Here is a 27,482-nt window from a genome sequence, read left to right on the forward strand (position 1 = left end):
AAATTCATAAAACTTGGCATGCTATCATGGAGTGGCATCAACATGTCGTAGTCAATTTTTTGTCCCATTTGGGGCAAGTTTGGGTATATGCTTCTCACAAACCAGAGCTTCTCACAACAAGCATGATGGTTTCGGTAGGGAATGCCCCACCTTTGGGGACGAAACGATATCCATTGCCTCTTATTGCTTTCAGTAATTTTCTCGTGTCAACATAGAACAACAGGAGTGTTGTGTTATTTTTTGTGATTTTTCGGGGTTCGTTTGGACATTTTTATGCGTTAACTGAGTTTTCAATGCATTTATGTGCATAATTCAAATTTGAGCTACATGCACATGCTCCTGTGCATATAAATTGGTTCAAAAATCAAATCTTTGAACTTGGGTGCATGCTTAGGTCCCATGCAAGAAATGGGAATGAATGTCAAACACCCTGCCACTGTCACTCGGCCACAAACATTGGGATGCCTGGTTTTTAAATTCTATTAAATCCAAAACTCATCTGAAATTCATGAAACTTGGCATGCTATCATGGAGCGGCATCAACATGCCGTGGTAATCTTTTTGTCCCATTTGGGGCAGGTTTGGGTATATGCTTCTCACAATCCAAAGCTTCTCACGACAAGCATGATGGTTTCAGATAGAACACCCGTATGTAAAGTGAGAGCAAGATTTGTGCATCTCTTGAACACTAATGGTTCTTTTGGATGACCCGTGTGAACCACTTACAAACAATTTTGTGTGATTTGCATCTGTCATATTGCGTATGTTACCATTTGTCAAACTAGAAAGGTTGACATTTGTTGATATAGTAACATCATCATTTGCCAACCTTGTAACACTGCGATTTGTCAAAATATGAAGCTAAAAATCAATAGCAGTATCTAATTTTTGCAACTAAAATTTAGTAATTAAGCATAGATGGAGGCGAGAAGGCTTGTTCAGCCAGGCGTGCAGTGGGCGGCGCAGTACTATTCGATTTGACAGCGGGTGATGTAGTTCCCGATAGAGCTTTAATGCAGACGAGGGAGAGGGTAGCTGTTCCCGAAATGTTGAACGGACAATGATGCATCCTCCTTCAATTAGCATCATGTGAATGCATGAGGGAATTAATGGGAGGACTGGGAAAAGAGAGGCAGCACGATGTGAATGCAACGCAGTTTGCACTCATATAAAGGCGCCCCTTCATTCCAATGCATCTACCATATCGTACGCACCTAAGCATTTTCCTAAGCACCTACACTAATAAGTACAAAAGTGCCCACTCCAGACCCATGGCGGTGATACGCGTGAGCAGCCAGCGGCTGTGCCAGATGGTCCATGATGCCAGGTTGCGGCATGGCACCGTGGATTTTCTCCATATGGTGCTGGCAACTGGCTGGTGGATGGCTGCTGTCGACGCCAGCTACGACTCTCAGTTGGACCAGATGATTGTTTGCACCACCAACAGGTTCGTTTTCGTCAAGAAGCTCACGGACGACATCACCATACTCCTCCATCCCGCGCGCCCGGGCTCCTCGTTGCCTTCCACCCTAATCGGCCTCCATGGTTGGAACCTCTTTCAAGCACCAGTGGCCCTGCGACTGCCCGCGGACGCCACGAAGAATGTCCACCTGGAGGTCACACTCGCCGCAAGGCGCCTCGTCCTGCAAGAAACCGTCGACCTACACATCCATGTGTATGAGCGAATCGTGTACATAGGTATCTACAAGGCCGGTGAGGACGCTGCGACGTTGGCCTTCTTCAGCCGGCTGTAAGCCTTGGAAGCCTTTGTTGAGAAGAATCTTGACCTTGCCACAAAAGCCGCTGCTCCTTAGCCGCCGGTTGGTAGCCCGACCGGTGCACTGAGTTGAGGAGGAGGAGGTCATACGTTGATGGATGCATCTTTCTTGTCGCCTCCTGTAACCACCACTATGATCGCATCATCGTGGCCTTAATATTATTTGTCTATTGCATTCTCGTTCCAGTCAATACAGACATGTGCGATCGCTTTTCTCAATACATACATGTCCGTTCCAGTCTTATTTTCATTGGCTTCAATGAAGGTCTATCCCGCCGTTAGGCACCGTAGCACGTTGTGCTCATTGTTAGGCACCACGGCGCGCTCTGCTCGCCTCTGTTGGCGCGCTCTTCTCGCGTCCATCGGTGCACTCGGCTTGCGGACAATTTTCCTTGTGTGCTCAACTGCTATATGCAGAGCGCTCTACTCGCGTCCCTCCATGTGTGCTCTGCCAATGTTTGAGCGTGTGCATGATCGCGACGGGGGGCCCGTATGCATGCGATTGCGCCGCGCGCGTTGCCACGTGATGTAGTTACGTGCACCATGATGGATTTACGCGCTGCAAATTAGAACTTCCATCGGGGCCTGCCAATATTCCTGGCCATCCAGCTTCCCCTTTAATACCCGCTGCCATTATAACCTTAGTCTGTTCAACCTTTTGATCGCGCCCCACAACACAACAAGCACATCCACAACGACACATAGAGAGGGGATGTCTAGCGGCGCTCCAATGGAGTTCGGCGAGCATAGAGTGGAGACCCACGCGAGGGAGACGGATCTCTCGATGGTGTACACCATCGACCCAGCCGTGGTGGACGACTACATCAACAACGTTGAGCAGTTGCTTGCTGGAGACAAGTACAAGGTGGTCGGCATCGACCTCTAGTACACCGCCGCTTGTCCCGGCATAGATCAGAAGGTTGCCGTTGCCTAGTTGTGCTTGCACCATCATGTCCTCATCTACCACTACTGCATGGCCAAAGAGCCCTGCGACTGTTTCAACAGGTTTGTCAACAGCACTGACTACAAGTTCGCCAAGGTGGAAACCCCCAACAATGTAAAAGCGCTCGGTGTTACGGGCTTGGCCTGGAAGAACCTTGTCAAAATTCATGACCACTACATGGTCTGGGGCAGCACAAAGAAGGACTCCCTGGTCGAACTCGCCTCGGCCATAATCGACCCCTACTACGAAAAGATGAAGCAGGATGCCCAGAGAACAAGTCCCGTATCCTAGCACGGGGCCTGGATGCGGGAACTCGATGAACCTCACCTCAGGATTATGGCCAAGAGCGTGTACACATGCTGCAAGATGCGCAGGCGGATCGTTGACATGAGGAAGTGCCTTGTTACCAAAATCGATGAGCCCGGATCGAGCCACAAGCAGAGCAAGCGTCATAAGAAGTAGATGATGATCAAATGATCATTTATGCTAGTTAATCATGCATGTAATATATAGTTTACTTTATTGGTGTGTGGAAATGTCTTGTGTGTAGTAGCCACCTATGTAATTATGCATGTAATAGTTTACTTCAGTGTGTGAAAATGCCATGGTTGTAGTAGCCACATATATAAGTGGATGTTTAATTTGGTTATGCAAGCATGTCCTTATACGTGTGTGTGTGTGTGTCTATATATATATATATATATGTTGTTGTTCTATATGCAATCCCATCGCATAACACGCACGTCTTATTAGCAGTAATCGTCTATGTTATCATCGGTATTCACGCACATTTCTGATTATAGACATGTTTGCCGCGTATCACACACATCTTGTTCATTTGAACAATTTCTGTTCTCATGTCTCAACTCAAACAGTTCATTCAAGTGAACCGCATGTTGTATATCGCACACACCTTTGATCTGGCTGACCGTTTCCATTGTGTTGCCTAATCACAAACAGTTCATCCGAGTGAATCGTATGCTGTACACCGCACACACCTTCATCTGGCTGCCCGTTTCTTTTGTTCCTACTCATCGCAAACAGTTAATTGAGATGAACCGTATGCCCTACATCGCACATGCAACTAAAATCTGAACCGTGTTTGATGCATCCTCCATCGCAAATATTTTGCACCTTTTCTTACAGTTTTTTTACACCACCGTTTGCGATTATGGCATCGCACACAGTTTCGTCGAAGGATCTCTGATCGTAGTGTCGCATTAGCAGCATCCTGCAGTAGTGATGGTAGTTCTGCTGAAAACAACATTAGTCCGGGTTAGTTCATTCAAATCATACCAAAACCATTTAAAATTGTTGTAAAGATGGCATGAATTCTTCATATATTATAGAAATGTTGGAGATGTATCACCGGTGGCCTCCTCCTCCTTCTCGGCGAACTCCTTGAGGAGCTTTGCATTGTCACCCATGAGTAGCACGACGAGGCCGGTCGCCTTCTCAACCGAGGCATCACTAATCTTGAGAAGCTTCACCAAGTCGTCCACCAGCTCCTGCTGTTTAATTGGGCTAGCGAGACTGTCGTCGTCATTGGCCAAGGACTTCAACACCACCAGCTCGTCGTGTTCGCTGACGTGGTGAGTGCGCTTGTGAGAGCCCTCTCCTTCCGGTGAGAGCTCGTTCGAGGCTCCGCGGCGTACCAGGATATCTCTACTACAGATGCTGCGTAGCTGCGGGACCTCTCTAGTGCTTCCATGGCCTTGTTCTTTGCTCCCTAGCTATATGTCAACACAGAACTCCTCCTATAGGTCATGGCAGAACGACTTGACATGAAAGACCTGCTTTTTGGTGATGAGGAGAGAAATGTGGAGATCCAAGGAATGTGCAGTAATTTTTCAGTGGGTAGTTTTTATAGTCCAGTGCTAAATGTGAACACCTATAGGTTTGATCGGTGTGAACAGATTTGCAATTACTTATTGTGTGGTAATATGGAATGTAATCGGAAAGAAGCTCAAAATTTATTGATGGTCTTGGGCTCGAATCCTGAAACAGTTCTCGGATGGCGTATGTGCGCCTACGTTCTCAGATGTGTACGTGTCTGCCCACTATCACACATGGTCTAGATATGACCATCATGTCCGATGGATGGGCCGCCGCGGCTCCCATGGGATGCTAGAAGGTTGACCAGAATTGCAATACACAGGTGTGGTTGCTCACCATTAAGGCGGCCGCGACTCAGCCCCCCCCCCCACGCCCTTCTCGCGTCCATCCACACACTTTTCTCGCCATTGAGGCGGCCGCGGCGCGCTCCGGCGTCCTTGCGCGTGCCCTGCTCGCTGTTGAGGCAAATTTACAATGGCAATGGTTAATAATTGTCTTACATATTCAGGATAATTTAAAATACCACATGCAACAATGCCCAAAACACACTAGACCTACATATTATTAGTGACCTAAAATGTCAATTTGCGACATTTGGATACATCTATAATAAAATATAGGCTAAAAGGGTGAGCTGGCAGCCTTCCGAAGACAGTCTTCTCGGACTACATGATCAGCATAGCACCCTTGGCCGTTCATTCCGAGTGTGCTGACCCGTGACCATAGTATCCCACTATTAGGGAAAAGCCTAGCATTAGCGCGGGTCTGAGGGCTATCAGTAGCGCGGGGACCCGCGCTACTGATACGACGCTACAACTAACACTTACCATAGCGCGCTCCTACCAGCACTACTGTTATAGCTACTTAGAAGTAGCGCCATCCATACAGGCACTACTGCTAATCGAACTAGTAGTAGCGTTTTCTGCTCGCCCGCGCTACCACTATTATGTTTTTCATTTTTTTTCATTTTTAGTGTATTTATACGTCGTTATATATATTTTGATATAGTACCAATTGAGAGGTTGTTATATCATTATGTCCATGATGAATTAATATATCATTGTGAGCAAGAAACATGAAATAGATTCATTTGGATGAATTAAAAGTTGAATTAGGATGACGATCCTACTAATTCAACTTTTGGTCACTTTTGATCCATCCACATGAATCTAATCTGCGTTCCTTCCACCTATGATATAATAACTAATCATGATCATAATAACAAATCATCATGATAATAATTATCAACATCATCATATTATTATTATAAAAACTCTTGCATCATATCATCACCAACAACACTAGTAAATAATCATCATAGTCATTACACCAACACTATTTAATCATCATAGTCATAGTGTAGCTATGTAATCACCACCAACACTAGCTAATAATAATCATCATAATAATCATTACAACCAACACTAGCTATTTAATCATCATAGTCATAGTGTAGCACATCATCATCTTCAAACTCATTCTAGCTAGCTAATCACTCCTGCTACTCTCTCTCTGGTAAAATAGCATAGAACATGTGTAGCACTCCTGCTTCATTATATTGGAGAATGCAGATGAACCTGTCTCCTAATTGTGGGCCGCACTTCTGATTGCTACCGCTAGTACTTCTCTGTTGTGATCCTTCACAATTTTTCTCCAGTCTTTGACTATTAAGATTTGCTCATTTCGAGAAATCCTAAATGCACTCATGTGCAATGTAGGATGTGTTGGCCATAAGCTAACCATTGTCGTGCGGCCTTTTAGCCTCCATCCAATGAGACACAACTATCATCGGGAGTCCCTGTTGAAGAACATCATAGTAACATACTTAGTAATGAAGTTTAACTTAAAAATAATGTATGCAAAAGATGCACTAAGGATAAATAGTAAAAGTATTACCATCTTTCGTAAATAGATGTGACCGTAGTTCAGTATGCACACTAGTGGTTGCACGTTTTATACTTAATGGAAACAATACAAATACGTGTCATGTCCCTTTCTCTCACTGGGATATAGAGCACCGCAAGATTGAACCCATTACAAAGCACATCTGCCATTGCATAATAAATCAATCTAGTTGGCCAAACGAAGCAGATAGATCAGAGAGAAATACAAAGCTATAACAATCATGCATAAATGAGTTTAGAGAAGACTCAATTAATATTCATAAATATTCAGATCATAAACCCACAATTTATCGGATCCCAACAAACACACTGCAAAAGAAGATTACATCGGATAGAACTCCAAGAACATCGAGGAGAACATTGTATTGAAGATCAAATAGAGAGAGTAAGACATCTAGCTGATATCTATGGACCCTTAGGTCTGTGGTGAACTACTCACACATCATCAGAAGGCAGCAAGGATGATGTAGAAGCCCTCTGTGATCGATTCCCCTTCTGGCAGAGTACCGGAAAAGGCCTCCAAATGGGATTGTGGAGTTCTATCCTTAAAATGAATCGTTTCCTTGAGATTCGAAGAGGATAGAAGGAAGGTTAGTGTTGGAGGGTCGTCTTCAAATTCCATTGATTGTTACCCTTAGAAGCGTGGTCCCGATTCCGGCAAAACTCATGTACTCCATCCTTTGGGTTGGCAATATTGGTCTTTTCAGATCTCTGGGATAACTCCTACTCTCTTCCAGTAGAGGCATAACATTTACCACAATATCCTATGTTCTTTCCTCATGGTAAGGTTCTTCCTAGACCAGGTGTTGTCAATTGATGGGTCTGTCGCCAATACTAAAAAATTATCGAAAATATCATGGTGATCAATAATTAATTTTTTTCTCCTGCGGGAAAAGGGTCGGGGTTGAATCTTAACGTATACTTACGATTGGCAAAGGTTGCCTATACATGGATCCATCATCCTACCATTCTAAGGTTTAAACAAGGTTTTGACATTGTCGTCTCTATTCTATGGGTAAGTCACTCTAGATTTACCATCCCAAATAGCAAGAGTGAATGACAAGAGTAAGTCAGTATGGTGATCAATCCATTCCACACCCAGATCATTATCATGTATAAGGTTTAGAAAATATCGCAATACTAACACTCGGGCATTCTCGCAAACACTTCAGGATTTCTCTTGTCCTCAAACTGGGTACTGGTAAATCTATTGGTTCTGCAAGTTGAACTAAACATCTATCATTCCTTCACGACTCTCAGGTTTTCGTATCCTTCTATGAAACGGCTATTGATCATATCACAACTTCTTCAAAAAAATTCTTCCTTCAACGAAGTAGGGCTTGATCCTTTTCAAATCCTGGGCCTGGGGTTACAGTCACTCTTCAACATTTGCACAACTTTAACTCATCCTTTTGAGTTATATTGTTCCATATTCCAATATTATACCTACTATAATTCCATCAGTACTTCATTTCTTCATACCATCATATCAAAGATAAAACTCCAACTCATTTTTGTCCATGTCGGTGTCAAAACCGGTAGAACTCGGGTAGGGGGTCCCGAACTGTGCGTCTAAGGATCGAAGGTAATAGGAGGCAGGCGACACAATGTTTACCCAGGTTTGGGCCTCTTAATGCAGGTAATACCCTACTTCCTGCTCGATTGACTTTGATGAATATAGAGGTTACAAGAGTTGATCTACCTCGAGATCCTAATGACTAAACCCTAGAGGTCTAGCATGTATGATTATGATTGCCTCTACAGACTAACCCTTCCAGTTTATATGGACACCGGAGGGGGCTAGGGTTGTACAAAGTCGGTTTATAGGAGAAGGAAACTATACATACAAATATCAAACTTGCCATCCACACAAAGGAGAGTTCCATCCGGACACGGGGGAAGGTCCTCGATCTTGTATCTTCACGGCCCATCAATCCGTCCCACATCACACAGCTCGGATCCTCGAGGACCCCCCAATCTAGGACTCCCTTAGTAGCCCCTGAACCAGGCTTCAATGACGACGTGTCCAGTGCGTAGATCCTCTTCGGCATTGCAAGGCGGCTTCCTCCTCCTAATACTCCAAAGAAATTTGAACAAAGGAACCGCATTCGACCTTTCGATGATGATGCAACATCCGACTTTTATTCCTTTGGTCTTGTTAGGTGGGCCCTCCATGATACTTCAGGTGGCTTCGGCTTCACATTAAACATCATATCCTTCTGCTTCTACGCCTCAGCTGCCTCAGCTTCCACATGTCAGATGAATATGAAGGGTCCAAGTGTTTTTACAGATAACACCCTATCGGCGTAGGGAAAGCGTCTATTTAAGGATATTGGATCTCAGATGCCATTCGCAACCAGGCGAAAAAAATCCTGGGAGCTGGCCACAGAGAACCACACAAACATGGCTGGCGCTCCCAGTTCTTCCTCACGCCCTAAACGGCCCTCAAAAAGGCGATCGGGAGAGCTGCTCAGTCTCCCACACCCAGCCGACCAAGCTCTAGGTGCAGGGATATCTTCCTCCCGCGGACCTGGTTCCCGTTAGGGCGGGATTAACTTCGATAAATGGCGAAGCCCTGGCGGAGAATTTCCCAAATCCTTCAGAAGTGGAGCAAGTGTGCTTCGTTTCCTTCCTTTTAAGAGGCGTTGGATATCCAATCCACCCATACCTCCAAGGTCGCCTAGAGTACTATGACCTCCAGCTGCACAATCTCACACCGGGCTCCATTCTGCACATCGCGGGCTTTGTTGCTCTTTGTGAGATGTTCCTAGGCTGCAAGGACCATTTCAAATTATGGATGAAGCTTTTTTGCCTCGTCCACTGCTCCCAGAAGGGATCTATATTCGAGGTGGGCGATGCCGAAGTATGGCGTATAGCCTAAACAGGATACCGTTCGGCACTCCGAACAGGGCATCCAAAGAGTGGCCCTCAGAGTGGTTTTATATTGAAGACGTTGTTCTCCCAGACCCAATCCGGCGGGGCCTACCCAAATTTTGCAATGCTCCATTAAGGAAACGCCATAGCTAGCGTCCCCGGAGCCCCGAAGAGGAGGACAGTGCAGAGATTAAGAAGTTAATGACCAAGATAAAGATACTCGCCCAATCTGGACTATCCATAATTGAGGTAATGGCGATTTCAATAACACGAGGCATTCACCCACTCCAATCTAGAGGACTCCCCATGTAGCACTACAACGGTGAGGATGATGCATCACGCTGCGGGCGCAAGGGTCCGGACAACTTTGCTGCCTTGAACAACCCTCCTAGCTGGATGAGATTTCGCTTCATAACCTTACTCAATCCTCTTCCTGAGTCACACCTAGTTGAACTTAATCTGACTATGTTTAACAGGAATGGAGGAAGGTTGTCGCGGGGATCTAGAGCCCCGCCCCATAGCTAGAGGACCATATTCGAGACCTGGATCACGCATATGAAGAGGATCCAGATATATTCATAGAACTCAAGGAGGGAGTCTTTTATCAGGCGAGGTACGACGGCACATAAGTGGCCATCATAACGATTATCCCGGTCGTCTCCCGTCCACCCACGTAAGTACCCAGGAGATGTCTCCTCCAAAAGGGTTTTCTCATCGCGCCTCACCCACCATACTATCACGTGCTCCAAAGGGGCAGCGCTCGTCTCGCTACACCGCATCGGAAATGTCCCTTAAGAAGGCGACGTCTGCGTAGGGTGGATCTTTGAAAAGAAAGGCGGTCGGCGATACTGCCGAGCCCCCACCTTCATCAAAAAGGTATGTTCTTTAATATGCCCTTGGCAGATATACTAAACTGTGATGTTTCCCATTGTGCCACATTTTTTAGGAAAAGCATACGCTGTACTATGTCCAGAGGCCTCGCCGGTCATGCATCACCCAATCCAACCTCAGACCCCGTCCCAAGGTCTAGGGTAGATACGTACAGGTGCAATGTCGGATTGTCCTCTCCCCGAGGATTCAGCTAATGTATCCATTACCAACTCTGAAGTGGAGAGTGCGATGAACCATCCGCACTGGAGGGTGGCTATGCGCGACCCAACTTTAACTGAAGAGGCATTCAATGCCTTCAGCTCAGCGGATGCATATATCCGAGCTGCTCGGGACGGGCTTGTTGGAGCCACTCACCAGCTTTCAAAGGATATACGGGCAAGACCTGTTGTATGGGCTTAATAACCATGTGTCAGTAGCCCCCGAGACTTGAAGCAGTTGACGCAACTGATTTAAGGATTTTTGCATAATAAGGTACTCACGGAGAAGGACAACATGTTATATCAGGTTCTGGAAAAATTTCGGACCCAACTAACTGCTGTCATCGCTAAATTGGCGAAGTCCAAGGAGGCACCAACTGGTAATGGCCACTACTGTCTGGAAAATATAATCATGTGTCAGCAATGTATTTTGAAATAAACACTGATGTATTTACGACAGCAGGATCACCGGATCAGGTGGAAGAGATAAAGATACTCGCCCAATCCGGACTATCCATAATTGAGGTAATGGCAATTTCAATAACGCTAGGCGTTCAGCCACTCCAATCCATAGGACTCCCCATGTGGCACTACAACAGGGAGGATGATGCATCACGCAGTGGGCGCAAGGGTCCGGACAACTTTTCCTCCTTGGCCACCATGTTGGTTGATCTTTATAAAGGGGAGAAAGAAGATTTCACTCGTCTTAAGTGCCGAGAGGGCCTTAACATGTACAACACTCCTAGCTGGGCGAGCTTTCTCTTCGTAACCTTACTCAATCCTCTTCCTAAGTCGCACCTAGTTGAACTTAATCCGACTATGTTTAACAGGAATGGAGGAAGGTTGTCGCGGGGATATATAGCGCCTGTCGGCATTCTGGGAATGGGGGTCCCCAGACTTGCCTGCCTGCGGCCTGCGACGTGGCTCAAAGGGGGGCCCAGCACGGCCCATCTTCACCAACACAAACCCAAGACCCTCGCGGGGCGGACAACGCAGAGCTTCCTCAGGCACGGCCTCGTCAGGCTGGCTCACGAGGAGGCGGAGAGATCAAGGCGGGGTACCTCACGAGGAGACCATGACGCAAGCCGTGACAACTCAGGGCGCCAGGCGGGTGCCAGCCCGCGCAGCGTCCTCCTTTCATCTTTGGTGCAAAGGGGGCAAGCGCAGCCGCGGAGTACTGAGGCATCAGGCAAAGGTTGCCATTTCGGTGCAACGAGACCAAGACCAGGAGGACTACGAGACGGAGGTCACCGTGGAGCCCAAGATGGCGTCATCACCAGAGCTTTGCATAGGTGAAGACTACTTTTGTCAGGATAGCTGATACTTGCTGTCCCCCTTCAAATTAGCCCGCCATTGTTGGCTCCTTTCCCGCTCAATATTTGGAGAGAGGACCAGGGCCTCTATAAATAGGACCAGCCACCCACATAGAGGACGACGAAGAGGACGACCAAGAGGATGAAAAAGAGGTAGGAAGGAAGAGACTCGTTAGAAGGGTCGGTCAAGGGAGAGCAGAGAGAGAGAGAGAAAGGTGGCTGAACTCCTCCCAGCAGTTCATCGCCTCATCCAAGAACAGACCCTCGCGAGGCTGTTCTTCCTTGTATTGTTCATCATCATCAGCCCAAGAGGCAATCCACACACCACACACTGGAGTAGGGTATTACACCACAACGGTGGCCCGAACCAGTATAAACCCTGTGTCTCTTGTGTTGTTCTTTCCTTAGTTTATATCCAAGCATGGTGGAGGGGTGCAGGTAGGTAGGAGGCGAAATCTCCGCGTGCACCCCAGTGTTCGAACCTCAAGGGTCTGCCGGAACCCGAAATCCGACATTTGGCGCGCCAGGTAGGGGTGCGTCGGAATTCGTCTTCCACCGCCCCGTTCTCCTCCGACCGTCACACCCATGTCTGACGCTCGTCGGGCCCGCGCCGAGCGCCGGGCCGCACTCGCTTCCCGTGTCGCCCAGACGGCCCCTCTCGGCGGGCATCCACGCCATTCCCCGTCACCTGCCGTCAACGCCGCCACCGGCCCGGCGGGGGACGAGCGGCAAGCATCGTCCCAGCATCCGTCCGTGCGGCAAGACGGCCGCACCGCAACTCCCTCGCTCGCCCCAGCTGGATCTTCGTCCCGCGCGCTCCGCGCGCCCATGGAGGCTCGGGCTGCACTCATCGCGGCAAACGAGCTCCTACGCTACCGTCCCATCGATGACGTCTACGAGGAATGGCTCGACCGCGTCGCCGAGCTCGTCCGCGCTGCAGGGGGCTCTTCCGCGCCGTCCGTTCCGCTGCACCGCACCCCGCCCCGCACGGGCGAAGAGGCTCCGGCGGCGCCTCGACCGCCTCCTCCTCAAGAAGACGCCATGGCTCCAAGGCGCATGGCCCCTGGGCGGAACCCGCTCCGTCAGGCGCCAGTGCCGCAAGAACAGAGCTGCCAAGAAGTCCCTCGCCCACCAGAAGCTGCCCGGGCGCTCCGTGCTCCAGCACGTCGCGACCATCCCCCTGCTCCAGCGCGTGGGGACATGCAAGACCAGGCTCTCCGTCACCCAAGGCTTGCCGTGGCTACAGCAGGCTGCCGCGCCTACACCACCAAACTACGCAGCATCGCGTGGCTTGGCAAGTTCAAACCAGACCTGCCTCCTCGCTACGACGGCAGGGCCGACCCTACGGAGTTCCTCTAGCTCTACGAGCTGGGCATCAAAGCTTCCAACGGAGACGAGAAGGTCATGGCGAACTGGTTTCCCATGGCGCTCAAGGACGGGGCACGCACCTGGCTCCTGAACCTGGCTCCAAGCACAATCTCCTCCTGGGAAGAGATGCGCACCCGCTTCATCGCCAACTTCCAAGGTACTCGCGACCGGCCACCCGCCATGAGCGACATGCGCCGCATCAAGCAACAACCCAGGGAAACCCTGCAGAAGTACATCCAGCGCTTCAACAACGCACGCCTCAAGATCCCCAAGGTGACTGAGGAGGCCATCATCTCAGCTTTCTCCGACAGCGTGCGCAACGTCAAGATGAAGACCTGTGCACTTCCTTGGAGCTGTTCAACTTGGAAAACAAGTGCGCCAGGGCTGAGGAGGGGCGTCTCTCCCTCCTCGAGCTGCCTGTTGCAGACCCACAAGAGAAGAAGCTCAAGGACAAGGATGTGAAGCGCAAGGGGGCTGCAGTGCTCGCGGCAGAACCCGACACCAAGCGGGGCAGAGATCAGCCCGAACCTCCCAAGGGCAGCCGGTACTGCGTGTACCACGATCTCCACACCCACAACACCAACGAATGCCAAGAACTCCGAGCCGTGCGTGAAGGAACGATCGGCCGTCGCCCCGACCGCGGTGACCGGGGCTATGGTCAAGGAGGAGAAAGAAACGCAGGACGTTGGGAAGACCGTGGGCCGCGCCAAGGGTGGCGCAACCAACCTCGCGAGGATCGCTGGCAAGACCCGCCTCGCGAGAGAGGTTGGAGGGATCAGCCTCGCGAGGGAGACTAGAGGGATCAGCCTTGCGAGGATCGCCCTCTAGGCAACGCAGGCCTCCCACCGCTGCCGCCGCAGCCAAGGAGAAATGAGGACCGCCATCAAGACGAGGAGGCTGGGGGCTTCCAGGAGCCGCGTGCGATCGCCTGCATCCTGGGCGGAGCTCAAGCCCCAGCCTCACAGCGCATCTTCAAGCAGTTCGCCCGCGAAGTGAACGCAGTACTCCCCAGACTCCAAGCCACACGCCCTCTCGGGTGGTCGGCGTGCGCCATCATGTTCAGCTCAGCAGATCAGCTCAAGTGTGCGGCAACAGCCGGAGTCCTCCCGATGCTTTGTTCCCCAATCATTAGCAACATGGTGGTCACCAAGACCCTCATCAATGGCGGGGCAGGGCTCAACGTCCTATCCGTGGAGACGTTCAACAACCTCCAAGTGCCCTACAGCCAGCTTCAGCAAACCAAGCCCTTCTCCGGTATCACCGACGGCTCCACGGTCCCGATTGGGCAGGTCCGCCTCCCTATCACCTTCGGGGCACGCGACAACTACCGCACCGAGCTCATCAACTTCGACGTTGCTCACATTCGCCTACCGTACAACGCCATCCTTGGGTACCCGGCGCTGGCCAAGTTCATGGCCGTGACTCACCACGGCTACAACATCCTCAAGATGCCAGGAAGTGGCAGAGTCATCACGGTGCCCTGTGAAGAGAAGGACGCGGTGTGTTCCCTGGAACGAGCCTTTCAGGCCGCATCACTGGAAGACCCGGATCGCGGAAGGAGGAGGCTTCCCGAGACCGCCCCCAAGAAGAAGAAGACATCGTCCGGCCCGGCCCCTCAGGAGGCAGGCCCCTCAGGGCCCGCGCCTGCCCAGGGGGAGCCTCCTTCCATCACATAGAAAAGCGCGCCCGGTGCCCTCCCCAGGCAGGGCTTGGGGGCTCTCCCCTGGAGGGCCACCAACCTAGCTGGGGTCACGAGGGAGGCGCTTGGGCACCACATGGAGGCATGTTTTGAAGCACGTTTCCCTCAAGAAGGAGCAAGTCAAGGAGATCCAGACCCACAGGAGTTCGTCAGCAAGGCCATTCAGGAGCTACAGGAGTCAAGAGTCATGAGAGGCGCCTGCCGCCTACCAGCAGTGGCCCCCCATCCAGGCGAGGATGGTGGGCTGCGTGTCTGCATCGACATACGAAGGCTCAACCGAGTCGTCTCTCTGGAGCGCCTCTGGCCCTCACGAGTGGGGCGCTGCAGAGGTCCACCCCACAGCTATGTTCGCATGCCTTACGGCTTGCCGAACGCGGCTGACGCGTACCAGCGCCTCATGAGGGGCATCACAGAGGCACAAGAGGCCAGGCGTTCCGCAGCCCTAGCAGAGATGGAGATGGCCCGCGAGGAGCCGCCAGCGCCTCCGAAGCCTCCCGAGGCCCCTGGGCCTGGGGGCTCATGAGAATCGGCTCCCGCAGCCTCCCGAGCCTGCTACACCAACACCCCTTCGTCTTCAACATCATCAGGTGACATCTTTCGAGTTTTACTTCCAGCTAGGAGCGCCCCCAGGGCTGCATTATTCCCAGGCCGCGTGGGTCCGTCCCTGCAGCGTGTATCCCTTTATTCCATGTTGTTAGCTTACCTTGTTGGGGGCGCCCCTCAGGCTGCATCACCCCCAAGTCGCTCGGGCCTGACCCAGTGATCTTCGCATTCCCAGCATCTATTCGAACGAATCCACTCCTTCGCGGCTAACGTGTTTTACCTAGTTGCCCACTCAGCTGACGCCAACTAACGGAGCTGCTCTCGAACGGCACGACGCTTGCGCATGGGTCCATCCCTGCAACACTGACAAACCTAGATGGCTGAGATCTGGCCGTGGCAGCCCCGCATAGCGTCACCTCGTCAAGCCTTCAGTGCCTCACTACCCCTCGGAAGCAACCAACGGCTGACCGTCAATTGTATAGCAACCCCTTGCTTTTTCTATGATGGACCTGCAGGACCTCCTGAAGGAGCTGCGTCAGGCGAGGCTCTTGCTGAGCTTCCTTCGCTCTCGTCCGTGCAAACCGCTTGCATGTTAAAGGGGGGGTGCCTGAGCATCGCGACTCATGGCTCCTACTGGCTCTCCAGCCCTCACCCTCTGGCCTTGACCCTCTGTTGGAAAAGGCAGTGCCTAGGAGACGCTTAGGCACGCCTAGGCGCTAGGCAATGGCCAAACGCCTCGCCTAGGGCATTAATGGAGGTCTAGGCAGGGCAAGTAAGGAATTGCCTACCCAAGCAAGAAATCATGCCACATATTGCACTGGTGTGCCAAATGGGTTATATGCAATGGCAGTAGATGGTAATTAACTTATTTATATGCCCTAAACTAATATAAGCACCCATATAATAATCACAAATTCACTATGAGTAAAAACTATATTACTGCCTAGGCTGCGCCTAGTGCGCTTAGGCACCGCCTAGGCCCTAGGCGAAGACCAACTGCCTCGCTTACGCCTACCGCTTTTTCCAACCTTGCCTTGACCACGGCATCGCGACCTGGCATATCAGCGACGGCTGAGATTCGCTCGAGGGCCGGGACCCGAGGACGTAGAGCAGAAAGGGGAGCTAAGGCGAGAGGGAGGAGACACATGAGGACCTCATCAAGCAACCCCGCTCCTGCCGAAGCACGGACCCGGCCACACACTAGAGAGCGGTCCCTGATCCCCGAGATAAGTTATCGCCCGGAAGCGCCAGCTGCCGTGGCACCATCCCCGCACCTAATGCTAACCCTTGTTAGCGACGCCGTCCCCCTTTCTCACCAAACGTCGGCTGCTTGGGCGCCAAAGGGGACCTCCTGATCATCGCGACTCAGGGGCTCTTACCGGACTCCGGGTCGCTCACATCCTGGCCTTGACCACGACATCGCGACCTGGCATACCAGCGACGGCTGAAGCCGCCTTGGGACTGGGACCTGTCGGCGCAGAGCACCAAGCCCTCGTGAGGTTCGAAAGGGAGGACTGAGCTAAGATGGAATGAGCAACTCGCGCAATTCTACGACAAGTGTTATATATACAAGACGGGATCACAAGCACCTTACAAGCCCCTACGGGCGCGTTTTTGATTCCTCGCAGGGAACGGATCCTAAAGGGACGCAAACTACGCGCGTCCCTGCAAAAGACGCCATCATCAACAGTGGGCCGTCAAGCACCGACGCCAACCCCATCTAGATCAGAGTCAGCGGCGGCCTGACGAGGCCGCCCTGCTCCAGGAGCGGCGCCGTCTCGGGGGCTCGTAGCTCTCGTCGCTCGTCTCCTGAGTCACGAAGAGCTCGCCGGAGTCGCTGGAACCTCCTACGCCTCCACCACCTGAGGAGCCTCCAAGGGAGTGGGTGGCGTGCCCAGTCCTCGTCACAGCCGGGCCCTGGCCACCTTCCCCGGGGGCAGCACTCCAGCCGGCGCCCGCTCGCATCGAAGACCTTGAAGAGCATCACCGAAGCACCGTCGTAGTCCAAGTGGATCACGAAGACTCCCCTTGTCCTGCAAACCCGGGCGATCTCCCTCCAGCCCCGGGTCATGTAGACCTCGCCCGGGGCGACGACCGCGACCTCTGCCTCGGTCGCGAGGGTGCTGCAGCCGGCGTGCTGCAACCAGAGCTCCAGGCGCTCCCCCTGCGGGATGATGGAGGCGAAGCAGGGAGGCAGGCGAATCCAAGACTGAAGAGGAATGGCAACATGGAGCACGAACTCTTGGGAGGAGCCCTCGGTGTGGACCCTAGGGGGGACGACCCACACCTTCGTGACCTGACGGCGCCGACGGCGGCGCCGCCCGTGGCGGTCGGCATCAGCTCCTTCGGGGCCCTCGACATGGGCGTACAATGGAAGAGGGAACCCCGGCGGCGCCCGGTCGCCCCAAGGCCTCGGCACCACCTGAAGGGCCCCTTCGTCCAGGCCACGAGGGATGAGCCGTTTCTTCGGCGGGAGAGGGTCTGGCCCATCTCGGGGAGCCTTTCCCTTCTCTGCCGTTGAGAACCGGCGGATCGGAGCCATCACGGCAAGATGGAGCAAGGATCGGGAAGAAGGAGAAGCAAGGAGAGATGAACCGGAAGGGCGCACGCCGTCCCGTACTTATAGCCGGCGGAGGCCAACTGCCGGCCTCCACAATCACAGGTAATCATGACCCGTTTTTGCATGCAGGGACTTGTCCCATCCGTGCAGTTGCCGAGGCGCCGTTGGGAAGTGGAGGCGCCCACGTCCAATCAACCGCCACACGGCGCCCAACGCCGCAGGCTGTTAGGGCCCGCGGCGCTTCGCTCTTGCCCTTCCGCCTCCCTACACGGCCAAGTCCGGGCGCGCCTTGGGCCCGGGGGCTACTGTCGGTGTTCTGGGAACGGGGGTCCCCAGACTTGCCTGCCTGCGGCCTGCAGCGTGGCTCAAAGGGGGGCCCAGCACGGCCCATCTTCACCAACACAAACCCAAGACCCTCGCGAGGGGCCAAGCCTCGCGGGGCGGACGACGCGGAGCTTCCTCAGGCACGGCCTCGTCAGGCTGGCTCACGAGGAGGCGGAGAGATCAAGGCGGGGTACCTCACGAGGAGCCCATGACGCAAGCCGTGACAACTCCGGGTGCTAGGCGGGTGCCAGCCCGCGTGGCGTCTCCTTTCCTCTTTGGTGCAAAGGGGGCAAGCGTAGCCGTGGAGTACCGAGGCATCAGGCAAAGGTTGCCATTTCGGTGCAACGAGACCAAGACCAGGAGGACTACGAGACGGAGGTCACCGTGGAGCCCAAGACGGCGTCATCACCAGAGCCTTGCGCATGCGAAGACTACTTTTGTCAGGATAGCTGATACTTGCTGTCCCCCTTCAAATTAGCCCGCCATTGTTGGCTCCCTTCCCGCTCAATATTTGGGGACAGGACCAGGGCCTCTATAAATAGGACCAGCCACCCACATAGCGGAGGACGAAGAGGACGATGAAGAGGACGACCAAGAGGACAAAAAAGAGGTAGGAAGGAAGAGGCTCGTTAGAAGGATCGGTCAAGGGAGAGCAGAGAGAGAGAGAGAGAAAGGTGGCTGAACTCCTCCCAGCAGTTCATCGCCTCAGCTAAGAACAGACCCTCGCGAGGCTATTCTTCCTTGTATTGTTCATCATCATCAGCCCAAGAGGCAATCCACACACCACACACCAGAGTAGGGTATTACACCACAACGGTGGCCCGAACCAGTATAAACCCTGTGTCTCTTGTGTTGATCTTTCCTTAGTTTAGATCCAAGCATGGCGGAGGGGTGCAGGTAGGTAGGAGGCGAAATCTCCGCGTGCACCCTAGTGTTCGAACCTCAAGGGTCTGCCGGAACCCGAAATCCGACAGCCCCACCCCGCAGCTAGAGGACCATATTCGAGACCTGGATCCCAGGTTTGAAGAGGATCCGGATATATCCACAGAACTCAAGGTGGGAGTCTTTTATCAGGCGAGCTACGATGGCACAGAAGTGGCCATCATAGCCGATTATCCCGGCCTTCTCCCGTCCTCCCACGTAAGTACCCAGGAGATGTCTCCTCCAAAAGAGTTTTCCCATCGCGCCTAACCCACCGTACAGTCTCGTGCTCCAAAGGGGCGGCGCTCATCTCGCTACGCTGTATCAGAAACGTCCCTCAAGAAGGCGATGTTTGCGCAGTGCAGATCTTGGAAAAGAAAGGCGGACGACAATACTGCCGAGCCCCCACCTTCATAAAAAATGTATGGTCTTTAATATGCCCTTGGCAGATATGCCGAACTGTGACGTTTCCCTTTGTGCCACATTTTTTAGCAAAAGCATACGCTGGACTGTGTGCGGAGGCCTCGCTGGTCATGCATCACCCAATCCAACCTTGGATCTCGTCCCTAGGTCTAGGGTAGATACGTACATGTGCAATGTCGGATTGTCCTCTCCCCGAGGATTCATATAATGTATTCGTTACCAACTCTGAAGTGGAGAGTGCGATGAACCATCGGCGCCGGAGGGCGGCTATGCGTGACCCAACTTTCACCGAAGAGGCATTCAATGCTTTCATCTCAGTGGATGCATATATCCGAGCTGCTCGGGATTGGCTTGCTGGAGGCACTCACCAGCTTTCAAAGGATTTGCGGGCAAGACCTGTTGTATGGGTTTAACAACCATGTGTCAGTAGCCCCCGAGACATGAAGCAGTTAACGCAACTGATTTAAGGATTGTTGCATAATCAGGTACTCAAGGAGAAGAAGAACATGCTGTCTCAGGAGCTGGAACAATTTCGGACCCAGCTAACTGCTGTCACCGCCAAACTGGCGAAGTCCAAGGAGGCATCGACTGGTAATGTCCACTACTATTCGGAAATTATAATCATGTGGCAGCAATGTATTTTTGAAATAAACACTGATGTATTTACGACAACATGATCACCGGATCAGCTGGAAGAGATAAAGATACTCGCCCAATCTGGACTATCAATAATTGGGGTAATGGCGATTTCAATAACGCGAGGCGTTCAGCCACTCCCATCCAGAGGACTCCCCATGTGGCACTACAAAGGGGAGGATGATGCATCACGCTGCGGGCGCAAGGGTCTGGACAACTTTGCCGCCTTGGCCACCATGTTGCTAGATCTTTATAAAGGGGAGAAAGAAGATTTCACTCGCCTTAAGTGCTGAGAGGGCCTTACCATGTACAAACTTCCTAGCTAGGTGAGGTTTCGCTTCATAACCTTACTCAATCCTCTTCCCGAGTCGCACCTAGTTGAACTTAATCCGACTATGTTTAGCAGGAATGGAGCAAGGTTGTCGCGGGGATCTATAGCCCCGCCCTATAGCTAGAGGACCATTTTCGAGACCTGGATCCCGGATTTGAAGAGGATCCAGATGTATTCATAGAACTCAAGGAGGGAGTCTTTTATCAGGCGAGCTACGGCAGCACAGAAGTGGCCATCATAGCCGATTATCCCGGCTAGCTCCCATCCACCCACGAAATTACCAAGGAGATGTCTCCTCCAAAAGAGTTTTCTCATCGCGCCTGACCCACCATACTGTCTCGTGCTCCAAAGGGGTGGCGCTCGTCTTGCTACGCCGCATCAGAAACGTCCCTTAAGAAGGCAACGTCTGCACAGGGCGTATCTTTGAAAAGAAAGGCGGACGACGATACTGCCGAGCCCCCACCTTCATAAAAAAGGTATGGTCTTTAATATGCCCTTGGCATATATACCAAACTGTGATGTTTCCTCCTGTGCCACATTTTTTAGGAAAAGCATATGCCAGACTATGCGCGGAGGCCTCACAGGTCTTGCATCACCCAATCCAACCTCGGACCCCGTCCCAATGTCTAGGGTAGATACATACAGGTGCAATGTTGGATTGTCCTCTCCTCGAGGATTCGGATAATGTATCCGTTACTAGCTCTGAAGAGGAGAGTGCGATGAACCATCTGTGCCGGAGGGCGGCTATGCATGACCCAACTTTCACCGAAGAGGCATTCAATGCCTTCAGCTTAACAGATGCATATATCCGAGCTGCTCAGGATGGGCTTGCTGGAGCCACTGACTAGCTTTCAAAGGATATGCGGGCAAGACTTGTTGTATGGGTTTAATAACCTTGTGTCAGTAGCCCCCGAGACTTGAAGCATTTGACACAACTTATTTAAGGATTGTTGCATAATCAGGTATTCACGGAGAAGAACAACATGTTATCTCAGGAGATGGAAAAATTTCGGACCCAGCTAACTGCTGTCATCGTGAAACTGGCGAAGTCCAAGGAGGCACCGACTGGTAATGTCCACTACTATCCGGAAATTATAATCATGTGTCAGCAATGTTTTTTGAAATAAACACTGATGTATTTACGACGACAGGATCGCCGGATCTGCTAGAAGAGAGACTGAAGGCCGCGCAGGCGGATAAACAACATGCCGAAAGGCAAGAGGCCGATGGTCAGCATATACTAACATAGACCAGGGATGAGAAGAACAAGCTACAAGGTGCCAACATCAAGCAGGCCGAAGACTTATACGAGAAGACGACACATATATAGGGTGAGCTTGATGCTCGAAAAATAATAGTAAGCTTCTGTGACAAGAAGCCCCCAGGTATTGGGGGTATGTACCTTTAAGGATGTATACCCCTTAGTGTGCGGTTTATCCGAACACGGGCTAGAAGTCGCATAAAAATGAAAAAAGAGAAAAAAGAGGAAAAAGGTGTAGAATCTTCGGAGTCTGGCAGCGTTCCATGGGTTCGGCTCTAAGCGATTGTCTGACGCATTATGAAGGCGATAGGCCCCTCTAGTGAGAACTTCATCTATAATGAAGGGACCCTCCCATTTGGGCTTGAGCTTGTCCTTTTTCTTCTCTGGTAGGCGTAAAACGAGTTCACCGACATTATAAGTCTTGGCCCGCACTTCTCTGCTTTGGTATCTTCGAGGTTGTTGTTGGTAGAATGCCGAGCGAGCTTTGGCGACATCGCGCTCCTCCTCCAGGCCATCTAATTCATCGAGTTCGGCCTCTCTCTTTTCGTACATGAGTACTCGAGGTGAGTCGTGAATAATATCGTAGGCCAAGACGGCCTCTGCGCCATACACCATGAAGAACGGTGTATATCCGATCGTGCGATTGGGCGTGGTCCGCAGCCCCCAGAGTACGGAGTCAAGCTCCTCAACCCAGTGTTTGTCTGACTCCTTTAAGGATCACACTAGTATGGGTTTAATGCCGCTCATTATCAAGCCATTAGCCCATTCGACTTGACCGTTTGTTTGAGGGTGATAGACAGAGGTATAATTGAGCTTGATGCCCAAATTAGCACACCAAGTTTTTACTTCATCGGCTGCGAAGTTAGAGCCGTTATTGGTGATGATGCTTTGTGGGATACCATAATGGTGTACGACACCGGATATGAAATCTATCACTGGTCCGGCATCCGCCGTTTTAACTGGTTTAGCCTCTATTCATTTAGTGAATTTATCTACCATGACCAGCAGGTATTTTTTCTTATGGCTTCCACCTTTAAGGGGTCCGACCATGTCAAGCCCCAGACAGTAAAAGGCCAAGTAATGGGGATTGTTTGTTGGATGGTAGGCATCATATGGCCTTGATTGGCGAAAAGCTGGCATCCTACACAACGTTGGACGAGGTCATGTGCATCTGCTCGGGCCGTAGGCCAGAAAAAACCTGTACGAAAGGCATTACATACAAGGGCCCGAGCTGCGGCATGATGGGCGCCAAGACCAGCATGGATTTCAGCCAAGAGTTGTTGCCCCTATTCTTCGAAGATACATCTTTGAAGGACTCCAGTAGTACTTTTCTTGTAGAGCTCTCCTTCATGAACCTTGTAGGATTTCGAGCGTCGAACAATGCATCAAGCCTCATTCTGGTCCTCAGGAAGCTCTCGCCTATTAAGTTAGGCCAGGAGGGGTTCGATCCATGGGGCAATTACTGCCATGATTACATGGGCCTATGGTGTTATTTCGGTGGCCGAGCCCCCGATGATATTGGAATTGTGTTCAGAATCTGGGGTTATGATCGGCTCTCAACTGGTGTTGCTGCTTTCGTCCTGCCATACCACGGATGGCTTGAAGAGCCTCTCCACAAAGGTATTGGGTGGTACGGGGTCGCTCTTAGCACCCATGCGAGCAAGGATGTCCGCTGCTTGATTACTCTCTCGGGCCACGTGATGAAACTCGAGCCCCTCAAACCCAGCTGATATTTTAAGTACGACGTTGTGGTAAGCCCCCATCTTCGGATCTTTGGCATCAAATTCTCCGTTTATTTGGGATATTGCGAGGTTTGAATCCCCGTGCACCTCGAGGTGTTGTATGCCCATAGAGACGGCCATCAGAAGACCATGTGATAGGGCCTCATATTCGGCTGCGTTATTAGAGTTTGTATGTAGTATTTGGAGCACATAACCGACTGTGTCTCCTATGGGGGATGTTAGGATGACACCAGCCCCAAGGCCGGCTAGCATTTTAGAGTCGTCGAAGTGCATCACCCAGTTGGAATATGTATCATACTCTTTAGGAAGTTCGGCCTCTGTCCATTCAGCGACGAAGTTAGTAGACACCTGAGATTTAATGGCTCGGCGAGGCTTATATGATATTTCAAATGGTAAGAGCTCAATGGCCCATTTGGCAATTTTTCCGGTGGCATCCTGGTTGTTTATGATATCATTAAGTGGTACTTCGGAAACCACCGTGATCAAACAATCTTGAAAGTAGTGCCGCAACTTCTGGGATGCAATGAAGACCGCATACGCTATCTTTTTGTAATGTGGGTATTAGGATTTGTAGTGGGAATTTAAGTCCCTCTTCCTCTCGTTCGACGACGAGCACTACACTCACCACTTGGTGTGTTGCAGATATGTATAGTAACATGGGCTCGCCGACATTTGGCACGGCCAGGATTGGGTTGCTTGCTAACAAAGCTTTTATTTCTTCTAGTCCGGCTGTTGCAGCATCCGTCCACGCAAAGTGGTCGGTGTGTTGGAGCATGCGATACAATGGCAGTGCCTTTTCTCCTAATCTGGAGATAAAGCGGCTCAAAGCTGCCATGCACCCGGCTAGTTTTTGGACTTTCTTGAGGTCTGTTTGCGTAGCCAACTATGACACGGCTCGAATTTTGGCTGGGTTCGCTTCGATTCCCCTATTGGAAACAATGAACCCAAGCAGTTTTCCGACGGGAACACCGAAAACGCACTTTTCCGGATTGAGCCGTATGTCATATCTTCGGAGGTTGTCGAATGTAAGGCGTAAGTCGTCCACCAATTATTCGACATGCTTAGTTTTTATGACTACATCATTACATATGGCTCTACTATCTTGCCTATTTGCTTTTCCAGGCACGTTTGAATCATGCGTTGGTATGTGGCGCCAGCATTTTTGAGCCCGAAGGGCATGGTGTTGACGCAGAAGGGCCCATATGGGGTGATGAATACCATTGTTGCTTGGTCGGATTCCTTCATCTTGATTTGATGGTATCCGGAGTATGTGTCGAGGAAGCACAGTGAGTCGTGTCCTACGGTTGCATCAATAATCTGGTCGATGTGAGGTAGTGGGAAGGGATCCTTAGGGCAGGCTTAATTAAGGTCCTTGAAGTCGACACACAAGCGCCAGGATTTATCCTTCTTCGGCACCATGACTAGGTTTGCTAGCCAGTCCGGATGTTTGATCTCTCTGATAAACCCGACTTTGAGTAGTTTGGCTAGCTCCTCACCCATAGCATATGGGTTCAGAAAATTGCCGTAGGGTTTGCTTTGACTAGTTTGTATCCCTTCAGTATATTGAGACTATGTTCGGCCAGCGCCCATGGGATTCCTGGCATATCCGAGGGGTGCCAGGCGAAGATTTCCCAATTCTCATGCAAGAACGTGCGCAATGCGGCGTCGACCGCCGGATCCAGCTGTGCCCCAATGGAAGCTGTCTTGTTGGGGTTCATCGGGTGAACTTGGAATTTGACTATCTCGTCTGCTGGCTTGAAAGAAGTGGATTTAGGCCTTTTATCAAGAATTATGTTGTCTCTATCCACTGTGGAACGCAGAGTAGTGAGCTCCTCGACTGCCAGGGCTTCGGACAGTGCCTTGAGGGCCAGGGATGCGCTTTGGTTTTCAGCGCGGAGTGCTATGTACGGATCACGGGCGATAGTGATAACACCGTTGGGCCCGGGCATTTTGAGCTTGATGTACCCATAATGAGGTATGGCTTGAAAGCGTGTGAATGTGTCTCACCCTAACAGGGCATGATATCCGCTGTTGAAAGGGTCCACCTGGAAGATTATCTCTTCGGACCTATAGTTCTCTGGTGTGCCAAATACCATGTCGAGTTTAATTTTCCCCGAGCATCTTGCTTCCCGACTGGGGATAATTACTCGAAAGGTTGTATTACTTTGCTCAACGCGACTCCTTTCCATTTGCATTTTATCGAGCGTGTCTTTGTAGAAGAGGTTCAGTCCGCTGCCGCCATCCATGAGCACTTTAGTGAGGCGAAAGCGATCTACAATTGGTTTTAGAACCAAAGCGGCTAGTGCTCGGACTAATCGAGCCCTTGGCTCGTCATTGGAGTTGAAGGTTATCACCATATCGTTCCAAGGATTTATTGCGGCTACGTGATTGACTTGGGCGAGGTCGCGGAGCTCCCTTTTACGTAGGTTGTTTGTAGAAAAGGTCTCAAAGACCGTAAACACATTGAGGTCATTATCCTTGGGGGAATGCCTTGCCGGAGTAGTGTTTGTGAGAATAGCCTCCCCACAGTTAGCCACTTGCCGGAGTATCCAACATGCCCAAAGGCTATGAGTTGGTACGGAATTTGACATCGCGTGTATCTGACAGGTCTTGTCAAGCCATTCATGAAGGACAATTTTGTGTCTCGGTAAGGGCTTAATTTTTCTTTCCATGAAGTACTGATCAGGTGGCCCATAAGGGTGCATCCTTTTTGTCCAGCCGGTGGTTGGCTTAAAGGCCGATGGTTCCCACCGAGCTGTCTAGGCTTTCCAAGTGTTGTCCATTGCGCAATACTTCTATACTAGGTGTGCCAAATCTGCAAAGTGCATTATGTGGCGCCGATTGAGGGCATTGATATCAGGACCCCGATTCCAAGTCACATCGATCTAGCCGGTAACACCTCATATCACTTTGCGGCCTCACGCACGGTATTCCCACGGGTGTCGCCTTACCATGGCCACTACTAGGAAAAGGCCTACTAATGGCGCACCTGTTTTGGCTACTAATGGCGCACTACAGGTGCGCCATTAGTACCACACCACTAGTATATTTTAGTAATGGCGCACCACAGGTGCGTCATTAGTATCTGGTATACTAATGGCGCACCACAGGTTCTCCATTAGTGTCCCACAGGTGCGCCATTAGTATGTGCTATACTAATGGCGCACCACATGGAAGTGCGCCATTAGTAACAATATTTTAAAAAAAAATCGTTTTTTTCTTAATCTCAGGTCACTATTTCACATATGAGATATCCAACACATATATATACAACAAGCATCCATATAACAATCATATCCAACACACAAGTTTCATCATATATACATACATAGCCAACACATAGTTCCATCGTTACATAATACAAAAGTTTCACATTGTTCATCCAACACCGTTATCCATCAATTCACAAAAGTTTCACACTGATACAAAATAAAAACATAAATGGAAAAGAAGCACTCCATCCATGCAAGCTTCTGTGAATTAAAATGAATCTGCAAAATAATAAACAAGAAGTTAGAAGAAGAAGAAGAAGAAGAAGAAGAGAAGAAGAAGAAGACTAGAAGAATACTATAAGAACACTAGAAGAATAGTAGAAGAACAATAAGAAGAAGACTATAAGCTTATTATGTAAACTTGATCATTTTGTGCTAACATAAGTAATTTTGGAGCTAACCTATAGGAAACTAAGCATATAAGCTCTAAGTTAGCATATTACAACCAACTTAGATAAAATGAAGCTAACCTATGTCATTTTGGAAAAGAAGAAGAATAAGAAGAAGACTATAAGCTTATTATGTAAACTTGATCATTTTGTGCTAACATAACTAATTTTGGAGCTAACCTATAGGAAAGTAAGCATATAAGCTCTAAGTTAGCATATTAGAGCCAACTTAGGTAAAATGAAGCTAAGCTATGTCATTTTGGAAGAATAAGAAGAAG

This window comes from Triticum aestivum, chromosome 7A (assembly GCF_018294505.1).
Source record: "Triticum aestivum cultivar Chinese Spring chromosome 7A, IWGSC CS RefSeq v2.1, whole genome shotgun sequence".
NCBI lineage: Eukaryota > Viridiplantae > Streptophyta > Magnoliopsida > Poales > Poaceae > Triticum > Triticum aestivum.